Source organism: Sorex araneus, chromosome 1 (genome assembly GCF_027595985.1).
Source record: "Sorex araneus isolate mSorAra2 chromosome 1, mSorAra2.pri, whole genome shotgun sequence".
Taxonomy (NCBI): Eukaryota; Metazoa; Chordata; class Mammalia; order Eulipotyphla; family Soricidae; genus Sorex; species Sorex araneus.
This window is the reverse complement of record NC_073302.1, coordinates 181,390,720-181,407,761: the sequence shown is the minus strand read 5'-3', so window position 1 is coordinate 181,407,761 and position 17,042 is coordinate 181,390,720. Positions and strand designations below refer to the sequence as shown.

General features: G+C 37.3%; 1 non-coding gene across 1 annotated transcript; it reads right to left on the bottom strand.

Annotated features, from left to right (window-relative positions):
- Positions 1 to 1,033: 1,033 nt before the first annotated feature.
- Positions 1,034 to 1,156, bottom strand: LOC129401061 (small nucleolar RNA ACA64). The gene has a single exon (XR_008628080.1). It is a non-coding gene; the product is annotated as a small nucleolar RNA ACA64 (small nucleolar RNA).
- Positions 1,157 to 17,042: the final 15,886 nt, after the last annotated feature.

The following is a 17,042-nucleotide window of genomic DNA, read 5'->3' as shown; positions in this document are numbered from 1 at the left end:
ATTTACTACAAAACCATCCAAGTTGTGGAAAATTGTATGATTTCATCACTCCTCGTGGTTGTATAGTCTTTGATTGTGTGTACATAGTACCTGTTCATTATCTACTCTTCTAGCCCTGGACAACTTGCTTTTTTCCTGACCTGGCCATTGTGTTGAGGGCTACAGCGATCACCCAGGTATCTTTTGGAATGAATGTTTTTGACTTTCGGGAGGTAGACACCAAACGTAGGGAATTGTTAGTTTTTTAAGGAATCTCTATTTTTTCTTCCACTATGGGAATCTGAACTAGACTATGTTCCCACTTACATACAGTGCAGGTAAGTCCTTTTCAGGACATCCCCACCAGCACCTGTTGGTCCTACCCTTACAAGTCACTTTCACTATGTGTGATGATATCTCCTTGTCATATTTAATTTGGATTTTCCTGGTAATAATTGATGATGAGCAATTTTTCAAATGCCCACTGACTACACATCTGTCATCTTCACCAAATCATTTGTCCATTTCCTGCTCCAGTCTTTAATGCAGGGATTGGATTCATTGATGTTGATATTTCTGAGTCTTTATGAATCTTGGCTATGAATGCTCTATCTGATACACTGTATGAAGATATTTTATCCTAATCCTCTGAGTTGTATTTCATCGCAGTCTCTATTTCCTTTGTTATTCAGATAGTTTTAATTTCATGTGGTTCCATTCATTTGTTTTTTGTTTTATTTGCCTTTACCAATTCCATAATATTGTTAAAATCACCCTTGAGTTCTGTTATGTCTACACTCTGTTCAATATATTTTATGGAATCTTGTTTATGATTAATCTGATCTGTGCTCTAGTAATTGTCATAGTTTGAATTGACTTTTGTGGAGGTACAGGTCCAGTTACATTTTCATCCATTAATCAACAACTTTAATGAAACAGGGAGACACTGACCTCTTCCACTCTTCCGCCTCCTTGATCCTGCCATCATGAGCTCAGACTCCAGCCACCTACAGGGTTCATATAAAATAACAGATATGAGAGAGGCCACACTGTGATAAATCAGGGCCCCGGTTTCACCTCCCCATTCCAGAGACAACAGTGGCCAGAGGCCTCAATGACTACAGGCTCTGAATTTCACCATTGGCTCTAAGTAAAACCACAGAGATTTCCAAAGAATGCCAGCAGTTTCATTGTTTTGCATTCGGCTAGAGGTTTCACAACACCATTTACTGGAAAGATTCTCTTTACTTCACTTCATGGGTCCAGTTCCCTTTTTGGTAAATTAGCTGTCCATATATCTGAGGGTTTGTCACTGCATCCTCAATTCCGACTCATGGGTCCTTAATTTCAGTACTACGCTATTTTAATTAATGAAAATCTGAAGTGTTTCAAGTTATGGAACACAAATCCTCCGTGTTTCTATTTTCCAGAACGATTTTGACTTTCTGGGATGTTTGATGATTCTGTACTTGATTTTATTGTTATTTTGTGCCTCACTTATCAGTGTACAGGGTTTGCTCATGGCTCTTTGCTCAGGCATCATTCCTGGTGGGACTTGAGGGTCTACATGCAGTGCAGGGAACCATAGAAGGCATGCAATGTATTCACAGTGTGCTGTCTCAGTGACCAGTTAGATAGAAATTTTATTGGTGACCATTCAAAGTCCTAGAAAGTCATTGCATTTTAAGGTAGTTTGCATTTGAATCAATATAATAATTTAGGTAGAATAGGCCCAGGTTCGATTCCTCAGCCCCTTTCGAAGAGCTCAGAAACTAACGAGAGTATCTTGCCCACACAGCAGAGCCAGGCAAACTACCCGTGAAAATCATATTCCATATGCCCAAAACAGTAACAACAAGTCTCACAATGGAGACATTACTGGTACCCACTCGAGCAAATTGATGAATAATGGGATGACAGTGACAGTGACAGCCATTTAATGCTGATTCTTCAAAACCATAAATGTGGAATCTTTTCTCATTGCTTTTTCTATATCTTTTTTCCATGGATTAATGTTCTCCAGATAAAGTTTTTCACCCATTTGATTAAGTTGATTCTTAGGCACTTTATGTTTTTTTTTACACAATTTTGAATGGGGCAATCTTTTTTAACCTTTTTTTTTCTTTTTCAGTTTACAGTTTGCATATAGGATTGTAATAGTTTTCCTGGTTTTTTTGTATGTTAATGCCTTGCTGAGTTGGCAGTATTCAGAGGACCATAAAGAATACCGGGGTTAAAACCCATGTAGACCACATTCAAGGCAAACACCTTACTTGCTGTAGTGTTGTTTCAGTGTCTCTCTTTGATTTAGTTTTTATGTCAAAATTTATGAGTAATTAATAATATTTGTATTTTAGTTAAGAAATATTTATTGAATATCCATCATTTTTCAATTTAAGTTTGTCACCTAAGTATATTATGTAATTGGAAGTTGAAATATTATTCTGGCAATGATGACTATGATACACAGTTAAATATGTTAATCTTTCTTATCGAAATACAATGCAATCTCCAGGGCTATTTCTGTTAGATTTAGGAAGATTTAAAACTTTTCTGTATCTGAATGAAATTACGATACTTGATTATAAAATTATAATTTATGAGTGAAAACAGCAAAATATTAACTAAAAATTTTGTAATTCTAAAGTAGGTGGGGATAATTAAAATAGATTAGAAAGCATAGTACTACATCAATCAAATAAACTCCAGAAAATCTGTTCTTTATAATTAGAAAAATACTTCAACTGTAGGTCCAGGGAGATATTTTAAGGGCTAAACGTCTTGAGTTGCATGCATCTAACTTGGTTTGATCCTGACATCACATATGGTACACTGAGTATCACCAGGAATGATCCCTAAGCATCTCAAGTTGTGCTCCCCCATAAAAAAAAGACTTTGAAGTCACAACTTAAACTCTTTGGAAAGGATTTCAAACTATAATATGTGAGGTGCATCTTTTTCTTTTTTATATGTCTTTCATTTTCCATATAGTATGATAGGAAATGATAAATTTTAGAATTTAGCATGTGTTCTCTGAATTTTCAGCTATATTATAATAGTAATATGAATCATTAGTGAAAGAGCAACTTCTTCTTACCCAAAATGATATCTGAGGCAAAATCTTACATTTTGCTTGAATGTCCATTCTTCCAATTATTTGAATAGTTAAAACAAGTGATTTGAACCAAAACTAATCTCTTGAATATGGTTTCTTTAATTAAACATTATTTTTTATGTTAAACCTCTGAATACTATCATACTATGTAAGGGAGAAAGACTTATAATTGGAATGCTTAGATTGCATAATGCAAATTTGTTTTTACTGAATCTTTTAAAAGAAAAAAAGAGAATCTCTTCCATTGATAATAAATTAGGGGTAGAATAAAATGCTCTCCAGAAATCATTATGGGCTCAAAGGGTTATATTAAAAAGAAAGGCATATGTATTGATTTATAATATAGTTCATCTGCTTAATGGACTAAGAATCCACCTGGGAGACTGCTGATTTAACTAACACGTATCATGTCAGGCAGTTGTCAAGGAGCAACTGGGAGTTGGAATGAGATTCCGTAGAGAAATGAAAGATTTCAGATCAAAGGTTTTAAGCTCAGTGTCACAGAAGCCAAACCATGGCTTTAGTGAAAGCAAAAACCAGGGTTTATAAAGTACAGTGTATAATCAGTGGGGGAGGAGAGGAAAGCATTCCACAGTTTTAAATCTACCATGGCATCCAGTATGAAACATCTGATTTAAGTATAAAACCATTTACAACAAAGTTGAGACAGCAATTTAAATTATTGTGTATTAATCTAAATAAACATTACAAAGATATATGACAACCATATTAAATATTTGGAGCAGATATATACCAGTTTAACTAGACAGGAGTTTCAGTGAAAATAAATTTTACATTTTATTGCTTGATTTGGAGATCTAATACCAATTTTCTTGGATATCTATATCAGGTAGTACTGATAAAGGAGCAAATAAATAAGAACCACATTATCATGAAGGAAAAATTACAATCTAACGACGTTAAAACACGTCAGTGATCTAGCCCTTCACTCTCCAGCACCACCATGCCAGTTCGCTCCCTCTTGCAGATTAGCGAACCAAAACGGGCACCATCTCCACTGCGCCTGCACCTCCACAAGGCCCCGGACCCCCGTCAGCTCCTCTCAGACCCTGATTCCCACCCTGCCTAAGCACTGCCCCTCTAGCCCTTAGCCAAACTCCAGCAGTGCCAGGCGGGTTTGCTCCCTCCTGCTGTCACCAAACCACATTGAGGTACTGGGCGTGGCCTCCTTTTGAGCCAGTGGCCACTCATGCAGCCACACATATTTTCCAAATAGCAAGCACTTTGTCTTTACATTGCAGTGTTCTTCGCCTATGTCCCTGAGTTTCATCTTAGCAATGCCAAAAATAGTTCACCAATAGGTTGCTAGCTAATTCCAATTTCTCAAAAGTACCAATGAACATAAGCAGCTCTTCAAGACAAACATAAAGGATCCCATTCTAAAAAAGCATCACTTGAAGCCTCACGTAAAGAATAAAGGAACATCAGAAAGGGTCATGTTCTAGAGGGGGTACAGAACAAGTTGACCACCACTAACCAAGCCCATTCAGAATCCTTTTTTGCAACCAGAGGTCAACTTAAAGGTCCTTCTTTCATACCACCACAGCAATATGAAGAAACAGCACAAATCCCCGCCACAAGGAGAGGATGACGAAAGGAGTCCAGAAGCCTCAATAGACATTTCCTACAAACTTGAGCTCTCTGATAAAGAATTCAGAATTGAAATCCTAAAGTTGTGCAATGAACTCAATGGAAAGATTGACAAGTTAAAGGAGGACCTGACAGAAATGATACAAAAGACAGCCGAGAAATTACAGGAAGAAATGAGAGCAGAAATAAAAAAGCTACAAAACGAAATGTCACAAATAAAGGATTTGGTAGATGAATTAAAAAATCAAGTGGATTCCCTCAACAATAGAATTGGTACTGCCAAAGACAGAATCAGTGAGCTCAAAGATTAGCTGCAGGAACCCTACAGGCAACAACAATCAATTGGGAGACACTTCAAAATAGCTCTAGGAAGAATCAAAGTACTAGAGGATGATTTCAAGAGGAACAACATTAGAATCATCAGAGTACCAGAAAGACAGGGAACCGACCCCAATGAAAAACCTACAGTCAAAAATATCATTGCTGAAAAGTTCCCAGATCTGGAGAATGCAGACATCCAGATTCAAGGAGCCAGAAACGTGCCAGCTAAAAGAGACTCTAACAGAAAAACTCCAAGACATATCATAGTTGGGATGATAGACGTCACAGATAACGACACAATACTGTAAACAGCAAGGTCAAAGAAGGAAATGACATTCAAAGGAGCACTCCTTAGATTCACAGCAGACCTATCTGAGGAAACCCTGCAAGCCCGAAGGCAGTGGTGGGTTATAGTGAAAAAACTCAATGAAATGAATGCTTCACCAAGAATACTTTATCCGGCTAAACTCACATTCAAACTCGAAAGAACAATACACTATTTTGCGGATAAACAACAACTCAGGAACTTCATAGACTCAAAACCAAACCTAAAAGAAGGAATAAAGGAGTTACTGTAAAACAAGAAATACCCCTACAAGCACATCAAACCCTTACAGAAAGATGGCACAAAACCCCATGACAATAATCTCTCTCAATATCAATGGTCTTAATTCACCAATTAAGAGACACAGACTGGCAAAATGGATTCAGAGACTCAACCCAACATTCTGCTGCCTACAAGAAACACATCTGAATAGCCAGAACAAACACAGACTCAAAGTCAAAGAATGGAAAACAATCCTGCAAGCAAACAACTCCCTCAAAAAAGCTGGGGTGGCCATCCTAGTATCAGATAACATAGACTTCAGTTTGAAAAGGATTAGAAGGAGTAGTGAAGGCCATTTTTTATTAATCAAGGCATATATACAGCAGAAGAAATCACACTACTAAAAGTGCACACACCCACTGAGGCACGAGCTAAATACCTACAACAGCTGCTAACGGACCTTAAGAAGTACATTGCAAGCAAAATAATAGTAGTTGGAGACTTCAACACCGCCCTATCACCTCTGGTTAGATCAAGAAAATTAAAACTCACTGATGAAATACTGGCTTTGAAGGAAGAAATAAAAGAGAGAGGGCTAATAGATCTATACAGGACTTTATATCCCAAAAAAAGGAATACACATTCTTTTCCAGTGCACATGGAACATTTTCCAGAATAGACCATGCGCTGGGCCACACAACATACCTCAACAGAATCAGTAAGATAGACATTGTATCAGCTATCTTTTCAGACCATGATGCACTGAATAGAAGTGAATCATGTACAGATGCAGAAATCAAATCAAACACCTGGAAATTAAACTATTCGATGATAAACATTGAGTGGGTCAGGAAGGAAATCAAGGAAGAAATCAAAAGTTACCTGGAAACAAATGAGAATGAAGACAGGAGCTGCCAGATCCTGTGGGACACAGTTAAAGCCATATTAAGAGGAAAATTTATAGCTCTGCAAGCATTTGTCAGGAAGGAAGAAAGGCCCCACATAAATACTTGACTTCGCAGCTCAAGACCTTAGAAAAGGACCAAAAAACGCAGCCCAAATCAGGCAGAAGGAAAGAGATAATAAAATGTATAGCCGAAATTGACGACATGGAAACAATCCAAAAGATCAATGAAACCAAGAGTTGGTACTTCTAGAAAAAAAAAAGATTGATAAACCACTAGCAATACTCACAAATAAAGAGAGAGAGAACGCTTATAAGCCGAATCAGAAATGAAAAGGTTGACATCACAACAGAAACCAAATAAATTCAAAAGATCATCAGAGACTACTTTGAAAATCTGTATGCCACGAAACAAGAGAACCTAGAAGAAATGGATAAATTCCTGGATTCCTATAATCTCCGAAGGCTGAACCAAGAAAACCTGGAGTACCTGAATAGTCCTATTAATATCAAGGAAATGAAACTGCAATCAAAATTCTTCCCAGAAACAAAATCCCAGCTCCAGACGGATTCACTAGCGCATTCTTCCAAACATTTAAAGAGGACATTTTGCCAGTTCTTCTCAAGCTTTTCCTGGAAAATGAAGAAACATAAACCCTCCCAAACAGTTTCTATGAGGCACTTATCTCCCTGATACCAAAAGCAAACAGACACCACACACACAAAAAAAACCTACAGGGCAATATCCCTGATGAACACAGATAAAAAGATTCTCAACAAAATATTAGCAAATAGAATTTAACAACTCATCAAAAGTATCATACACCAGGACCAAGTGCGATTCATCCCGGGGACACAAGGATGGTTTAATATCTGGAAATCAATCAACATAATCCATCGTATCAACAAAAGAAAAGATTAAATCATATAATCATATCAATAGATGCAGAGAAAGCATTTGACAAGATCCAGCACCCGTTTATGATGAAAACTCTCGCCAAATGGGTATAGAAGAGACTTTCCTCAATGGAGTTAAATTCGTTTATCATAATTTTTTGGCAACCATCATCCTCAATGGGGAAAAACTAAGAGCCTTCCCTCTAAGAACAGGGACTAGAAAAGGATTCACACTCTCTCCACTTCTGTTCAATATAGTACTGGAAGTACTTGAAATATGATTAGACAAGAAAAAGATATTAAGGGCATTCAGGTAGGAAAGGAAGAAATCAAGCTCTCACTGTTCACAGATGATATGTTACTATACTTAGAGAACCCTAAAACCTCTACCAAGAAACTCCTAGAAACAATAGACTCGTATAGTAAAGTTGCAGGCTATAAAATCAATAAACAAAAGTCCATGACTTTCCTAGATGCATATAATGAGAGAGAAAAAAGTGACATGATAAAAACAATCCTGTTCACAATTGTTCCTCAAAAAATCAAGTACCTCGGAATCAGCTTAAATAAGGAGGTAAAGGACTTGTATAATGAAAACTACAAAATGCTATATCAGGAGAAAATAGAGGACATGAGGAAATGGAAAGATATCTTCTGCTCATAAATTAGAAGAATTAATATTGTCAAAATGGCAATAGTCCCCATAGCATTGTACAAATTCAATGTGATCCTACGAGGATACCATTGACATTCTTCAAAGAATTGGAGCAAGCACTCCTGGAACTCAGATGGAAAAATAAGTCCCCAGGAATAGCTAAAGCAATTCTTCAAAAAAAGAAAATGGGAGGAATCAACCTCTGCAACTTCAACCTCTACTACAAAGTGGTAGTATTTAAAACAGCATGGTACTGGAACAAGGCAGAGCTGCAGACCAGTGGAACAGGGTTGAATACTCTGACACAGGACCCGAAATATACGATCATCTAATCTGTGATAAGGGAGTAAGAAATGTGAAGTGGAGCAAGGAAAGCATGTTTAACAAATTGAGCTGGCAACACTGGACAGCTACATGCAAAAATATAGGCTTATATCTCCACCTATAACCATATAAAAAAGTCAGATCAAAATGGAATAAAGACCTCAACATCAGACCAGAATCCTTAAGGCACATTGAAGACAAGGCCGGCAAAACCCTCCAGGACATTGAAGCCAAGGGTACATTCAAAGGTGACACGCCCTCCACTGGCCAAGCAAGTGAAAACAGAGATAAATAAATGGGACTATCTTAAACTAAGAAGTTTCAAAAGAAACAGTGACCGATATTCAAAGACAGACTACAGAATGGGAAAGGATATTTACACAGTACCCATCCGATAAAGGGTTGATATCAATGCACAGGTTGAACTCCACAAGAAGAAAACTGCCGACCTGATCATAAAATGGGGTGATGAAATGAACAGAAACTTTCCCAAAGAAGAAATCTGAATGGCTGTGAGGCACATGAGAAAATGCTAGACATCACTAATCATCAGGGAGATGCAGATCAAAACAATAATGAGAAATCATCTCACACCACAGAGACTGGCACATATCCCAAAAACAAAAGCATCCGGTATTGTCATGGATGTGGGGAGAAAGGGACTCTCCTTCACTGCTGATGAGAATGCTGACTGGTTCAGCCCTTTTGGAAAACAATATGGACGATTCTCAAAAAATTAGAAATTGAGCTTCCATTTGACCCAGCAATACCACTCCTGGGAATATATCCCTGAGAGGCAGAAACGTATAGTAGAAATGTCATCTGTATTTCTATGTTCTTTGCAGCACTGTTTATAATAGCCACAATCTATAAAAACCCGGAGTACCCAAATTCAGATGACTGGCTAAAGAAACTTTTGTACATATACACAATGGAATACTATGAAGCTGTCAGAAAAGATGAAGTCATGAAATTTGCATATAAGTGGATCAACATGGAAAGTATCATGTTTAGTGAAATGAGTCAGAAAGAAAGAGACAGACATAGAAATGTTGCACTCATATGTGGAATATAAAGTAGCAGAGAGATTCAAGCTTGCACTGATGCAATTTCTGGCAGATATCTCTCTGGACTTAGTTACTAAATTACTAACATACAGAAATCCAAAACCGTGAGGCCGCTATTACAGCTGCTCGACCTCATAGCTCTTCATTCTCATGAATGTAAAACAAATTATCAAATGCTTCCTTTTCAGCAGGTCCGATTTTGGGGTGAGAAACTCCAAACAATAATAGTGAGTTTTTTTGTTGAAATATTGAGTGTAATCAAAGTAAAGTGAAAGTAAAGTGAAATTTATCATTTGCACAGGCAGGGTTGGGGGCAGGGGAGGTGTGGCAGTTGGGAGTGATATACTGTGTTCTTGGTATTGGAATATGTGCACTAGTGAAGTGGTGGGTGTTTGAACATTGTGTAACTGAGACTTAAACCTGAAAGCTTTGTAACTTTCCACATGGTGATTCAATAAAAAAAAAAGAAAACAGTAAGTATATGTATGTATAAAATGTAAAATTTTTATAGAGATTGAAATCAAGAAATAACTTTTCAAATGCATATCTAGATAGTTTAACTTAAAATTAAATTTGAGGGCAGGAGAAAAGTACAGAGGATCATGCACCCACCTTGCCGCAATTCCTTGCATTGCATATGGTCCCATGAGCACTGCAAGATGTGCTAGATCTCCAAACACAGAACCAGGATTAAGAAAACTAATTAATTTTCCTTGCACAAACCAACTGGTTTAATCCCCAGTACCGATAGGAATTATCCCTGAGCAAAGAACCTGAAGCCTACAGTCCTGATAACCATTGGCTGTGTCCCCCCCTCTGCCAAAAAAGCAAATAAATGAAATAAGAGTGAAAGCCTAATCTCTAATATCAGACATGAGACAGTTTTGTCCACTGTCATCATTATATTCAACATGGTATTGGCAGTTGTGATCATACCAATTAAGAATGAAAGAGACATTAGACACATCTAGATTTGAAGAAAAGTAAATTGTCATCATTTGTGGATAGCGTAACACTAAGAAAACTTTTACCAGCCAGTAATGTGACTACAAAGATTTTATCAGAATTAAGTGAAAGAAAAATTATTGAAAATGTTTTACAAGTAAAGAAAATATTAAAGATTCTATAATGATAAAGAGAAGCTATATTGTTAAGGTTGTAACATAACACAATAATTATGATTAAATGCTTTATAATTTCTGAAAGTTCTATGGATCACCGTACACACACACACATATATATGGAAAGTACTGTGGATCCCCATATAAATATTTTACAAAACATTATAAAAATATATATAATGTTAAAGATGAATTTCAATAAAGAAACATTAGTGAAAATAACAAAAGTCTTGAGTGAAGATCAAGTTTGATCTTTTTTCTCAAGTATATTCTTCATATTAGCAGCAATTTACAAGATCAATGAGACAGTTACTTAGAGAATATTAAAGTGATGAGTATAAGAATGGAAAGAGAAATCTACCAAAACCTCTTAACTGTTATCTAGAAAAGGTAAATATTCCCCTAAATTTAAAATATAGTATAAAATCATGTCTTTTTTTTTTTTTTGCTTTTTTGATCACTCCCAGCAATGCTCAGGGTTTACTTCTGGCTTTGCACTCAGGAATTACTCCTATCGGTGCTAAGGGAACCATATGGGATGCCAGGGATCAAACCCAGGTCTGCCGCATGCAAGGCAAATGGGTAAACACAGTACTATTGCTCCAGTCCCCATAAAAATCATGTCTTGAGTGAAAAATAAGAAGTAAATTACCATCTTAAGTAGAAATAGTTCTACACTTCATGTTGCTTAGGGAATATTCCTAGCCTTCTCTAGATCAACCCAGCTGTGCTCAAAAGAATATACGGTGTGTCAGAGATAGAACCCAGGTCAGCTGAGTTCAAGGAAAATGCCCCATCTGCTGTACTATTACTCCACCCCCTTAGGTGAAAAGATTTCTATTAGGAATATTTCTTTTAACAATCTATATCTACCACTGTACTAGAATTTATGGGGATGCTTATAAGGCCTCAATACTATTGCCTAAGAAAATGTTTGAACTTTCCCCACTATGAGTTATACATAATCAAACATTAATAACTTATAGTAATCCAAAATTGATTTAGATGGCTCAATTTCAGTTTATTTTATTAGCATACAAAAAGTATGAAATGCTTTTTCTGTGGGATTAGAGCTATAGCACAGCAGGTAGGGTGCTTGCCTTGCATACGGCCAACCCGGGTTCAATTTTTCTGTCTCTCTTGGAGAGCCTGGCAAGCTACCGAGAGTATCCTGCCTGCAAAGCAGAGCCTGGCAAGCTCCCCGTGGCATATTTGATATGCCCAAAGCAGTAACAACAAGTCTCACAATGCAGACATTACTGATGCCCGCTCAAGCAAATCAATAAGCAACGGGATGACAGTGAAAGTGACTTTTTCTGTGATAAAATAAAAAGCATTTTTTCCCTCTCAGTAAGACAGAACAAAAAGTTTATCAAAATGTCCTTGCAGTTAATACATTAAACATTCCCAGTCCCTTCAGAGGAACAGTTTCATCAGAGTGATGTCTAGGTGCTACTCACCACATAACACATCAAAGTCAATTCCTTGATGAAGAAAAGAAAAAAACTTCTAAATAAAGAGTTTTGGAACCCCATCAGAAAAACTCCTTTACATAACAATACATTTTTGTTTCACAAAGTAAATTATAATAGCATTATCATTTATCTACTAATATTGTTTAATTTTAAAAGGTCACATAGACAATCAAGTTTCTTGTGTGTGACTGTAATGAAGATGTTCAATAGCAACAAGTAGTCATCATGATATATCATATAATTGCAACAATGGCTGTAGCAGTAACGATTTTAACAGTTTGATAATTTCAAAATCATTATCTTATAGTGATGGAACGTGCAACTAGGATTAAAGTCATGGCTTCATACTCAAAAGGTGTGAGCTTGTCATGTGAGACACATCCTTAACCCATATTTAAAATTTTAAATTCATATCTATTCAACTCCACCCTTCTTCCTGCACTAACATACATCTCAGAGACCTGGGCCCTATGCAAACATGATGAGAACGCCATTCGGGTATCCCAAAGGGGAATAGAAAGAGCTCTGCTTGGAATACCACATTTCACTCAAGTGAGAGAAGGAATCTGGAGTTCCGACCTCTGTCAATGGTCAAGAATCAGGGACGCTGTCTTGTTTGCCAAGGCATCGAAAATCAGATGGGCCGGACATGTAATGCGAGTTAGAGACGACTGCTAAACTAGAGCTGTTACAGACTGGATTCCACAGGATGCCAAAAGACTGCACACTGCCCACCTAAGAGATGGTCAAGCTTCTTCGTCAAAACCCTGAAAGAATGGTTTGAGGCTCTTTGTATTCTTGGAGTGAGAGATACCATGGGCTACACTAGCACATAACAGGGGGGACAAATGGGGTCATTGCTGGTGCCTGCTCGAGCAAATCAAAGATCAACCGGATGACAAGTGATATAAGTGAAATTTACATGCATTGTAATGGACCAAAATTACATATCAAACCCTTGGCTAGCACACTATTGTCCCCTGATCACTGCCAAGAGTGGCCCCAAATCTCTAAGCAGTGCTACTTGGAGTGGCCTACCGTTAAGTAGCAAAAGCAAAAAAAAAAAGGAAATTTTAATTAAGTAGCATTTATAAGTACATTATCTTATATTTCTTTAGTGTATTTAGTCATTACAGAAAATACATTCTGTCGGGCCGGAGTGATAGCACAGTGGGTAGGGCGTTTGCCTTGCAAGCGGCCGACCCGGGTTCGATCCCCGGCATCCCATATGGTCCTCCAAGCACCGCCAGGAGTAATTCCTGAGTGCAAAGCCAGGAGTAACCCCTGAGCATCGCTGGGTGTGACCCAAAAAGCAAAAAAAAAAAAGAAAATACATTCTGTCGTACGTAAGAACCAGGGCCTCTCCATGTATATGCTTCTGGTTGCACACAAGACAATGTGCTACTGGAATTTTAAAATGCATAGGGACTTACTTTCTGGTTAACAGATCAAGTATGTTTGGAAATTGTACAATTTTATGTTGAGATTATCCAAAGCAAATGCACAAAGAAGCCAAGATATCTCTGTTTCTCAGGCAGAATATTCTCAGTGACAAGTCTGGTAAAATTGAGCAAGAAACTCCATCAAAAGATATAAAACAATAATGAAACAATAGTGGAAATGATTGTAAAGTATAGATTAATATATAAAATCTCCTAAGTTACAAAATTTAAGACATTGACCAGAAAGAAATTTAGAAAGGATGATGCTTGTCAAATGGAAATAAACAGCAGTCCTTTCAAATTGTGGTGAAAGTATAAGATTTCTATTGTTTTTATAAGTATTCAATCTGATGCTGACCAGTATTTTTCTAAAATGGAGTCAACATTGAATTACATCTAAATTAGCTAAAATACATCACCAGCTTCCACCTAGAGATGAACCGGAGCCACGGCACGAGAAGCAGACCCTCCGCGCCTATTGACTGTGATCCTGAGGTCTCCTAACCCATTTTGGCACCAGAGCAGATTCTTGCAGACATGCATTTTGACTGTGAACTGAGCTACAACCTTGTGCAGCCCGGGGAGGGATTTTTTTTTCCCTCTCCACCCCATTTTTCTGACCGAAAATGGCGGCAGCGGTAGCAGCCACGTGGTAAGAGCCACCCTCTAAGACCCCTCAACCAGAAGGTAGGACTTTCTTTAGTGACATAGCCTGTAGGTGGTCCTGGGAGGGGGGGCGTTCCCGGTGCGCCTTTCACCCAGAGATGAACCGGAGCCGCGGCAGGAGAAGCAGACCCTCCACGCCTATAGACTGTGATCCTGAGGTCTCCTAACCCATTTTGGCACCAGAGCGGATTCTTGCAGCCATCCACTTTGACTGTGAACTGAGCTAAACTATTAGAAACCCAAAACTGCGCGGCCGCAATAGCGGCCGCGCAGACTCAAAGTCTTCACTCTTAGCGATGAAGAGAAATTATTAGATGATGCCTATTCAGCAGGCCTGATTGTTGGGGAAAATTTCCAATCAATAATAGTGAGTTCTGTACGGAAATATGGAATGTACTCAATATATATAGAGAATAATGGGAATATCATTAGCTACTTAGATGGGGTGGGGTGGGAGGGGGGTGTATTGGGGTTCTTGGTGGTGGAACGGGTGCACTGGTGAAGGGATGGTGGTTTAATCAGAATTTGACTGTGACTTAAACCTGAAAGCTTTGTATTTTTTCTTCTTTTTTTCACGGTGGTTCAATAAAATATTTCTTTAATTAAAAATAAATAAATAAATAAATAAATAAAATACATCACCAAATTAATGATTAAAAGCAAAACTATTGAACAATTTTATAACACAAAACTAAAAGGTAATATAGGAACAACCCCATATGGTCTAGGGTACAAGAAATATCAATGGCACAACTTATGGAACCCTGGGAAGTAAGCCTCCATCAAAACTAGAAACCCCATGATGCAAAACATAATGTCAAGAGAATTAGAAGGAATACTACTACAACGAGGGAGAAAAATATTTAAATTCATGACCAAAAATAGGCCATCAACAAAAACATATTCAAGAACTCTTGAAATTCAACAATAAGAACAGTTGATCAAAGAATAGTTAAAGTGAACAAACAGTTCCCAAAACTTCTTTCCAAAGAAGTTTTTTTCCCCAAACTTCTTTGGAAAGAAGTTTTCCACAGCCATGGAAAATTATTATAAAGAAGGAAAAAAGAAACTTTGTACCACACTTTCGACTTACTGGCCTGCCTATAAGCTCTCCACCATACACTATGCTTTTTGATTATTTTTTATTTTTATTGAATCACCATGATTTGAATCATGTTTGAGTTTCAGTCATACATGATCAAACACCCATCTCTCCACCAAAGTACATTTTCCACCACCAATATCCCAAGCATCCCTCCCCCTCCCATCCCATTCTACCCCTTGTCTTTATGGCAGACAATTTTCTTCTTTCTCTCTACTTTGGGGCATCATGGTTTGCAATACAGATACTGAGAGGCCATCACGTTTGGTTCTTTATTTATTTTCAGCACCCATCTCCTGTGCCGAGAATCCCAAACACTAGTAATGATACTCGGGAACTGGATGTGTTCCTTGAGTATTGTATGTAAAATTAGCAGACGAAACTCCCAATGTTTATTATATAAAAGTTACTCATTTTACAGATTTTATAGTCTATTTTGGGTTCCCTCACAATGTAAGCAGTCCTGGTCTATGCCTTGATGATTTCATTTCTTAATGTCCATGGGTCCATTGTCATGATGTCCTGTGGTCTCACTCCTTTGCTGGTCATGAATGATCTGCTATCTCTCTGTTCAGGCTAGTGCTTGCTATTCTTTTTCCTTTTATTTTTTCTTAAGCATTTAACCATGTTCTTATGGGTAAGAAGTTATGCCTTTCCTGCAACTAGTCCATATAGGCATTGTTGAGACTCCAAGGGGAAGCCATATTTTCTCTCAGTACCAGTATAGGGTTAAGGAGAATCTGTTCTTCATTCATTCATGAGTTTTGAGTGAACAAAATGATTTGACCTGAACTCTGATTTAAGGTATTAGCATTTCTCTACACCCAGTAATTTCCATCTTTTGGTTGCCTGGTTATACTTTACTTGGTCAGGATTTAAAATGACCAGTTGTATTAAACTGGATTATGAGGTGGTCCACCCATCTCCCTCAAATTTCACTTTAACAATAATACCAAATATTCATTTCTTTCTGGTGAGAATGAAGAATGATACAGTTATTCTGGAAAAAAAAGTTTAGCTGTTTCTTATGAAAATAAAATTATTGCCACAAAATGCAGTAATCATGTTTGATATTTACTCAGAGGAACTCAAAACTTTTGTTCATAAAATAGCTAAAAAAGATGTTTATAGAAACTTTACTCATAATTGCCAAAATTTAGAAATATCATGATTTTTTTAATAGGTGAATGAAAAAATAAACCATGGTTTAACACAAACATTGGTCTTCATTCAGTGTTTACAAATGATCTATCATCATGAAAAATATTAAGGAAGGGTAAATTCTTCATTTTAAGAGAAAGATGCCAACATGAAGTTTTAGGTATGCCAAGACAATGGGAACAGTAAGAAGATCAGAGGCTACAAGCAGCAACATAGTGGCAGGGAGGAAGGATAGTTATATAGGGCTCAGTTGATCATGGGGGCAGTGAAATATTCTGCCTTACATTTGTCTAAACCAGATATACCTGCACTTATTTAGCTTAACCCTCCATTGTAAGAAAAATAAAATTATGCTTGTTATCTCTGAAAGTCTACCTTCTTTATGAAAACAAACAGGATGTGCCCCTCTTGCACACTTGGATATTAACTATACCATCCAAGGGGCTGTATGCACCATTTTGAGGTTGAAAAATTTATGGATTTGAAAGACATAATTGAGACTTATCTTTGATGGTTATTTTTTTACGGTGTTGCTAGTTGAGGAGACAATGCACCTGTTGGGTCAGTGGTTAAGTAGAAATTGTATATTTTCATATTCTTATAAACTGAAAAATTCTCACAATAAAATATTAATAAATAAATACAATAACATTAC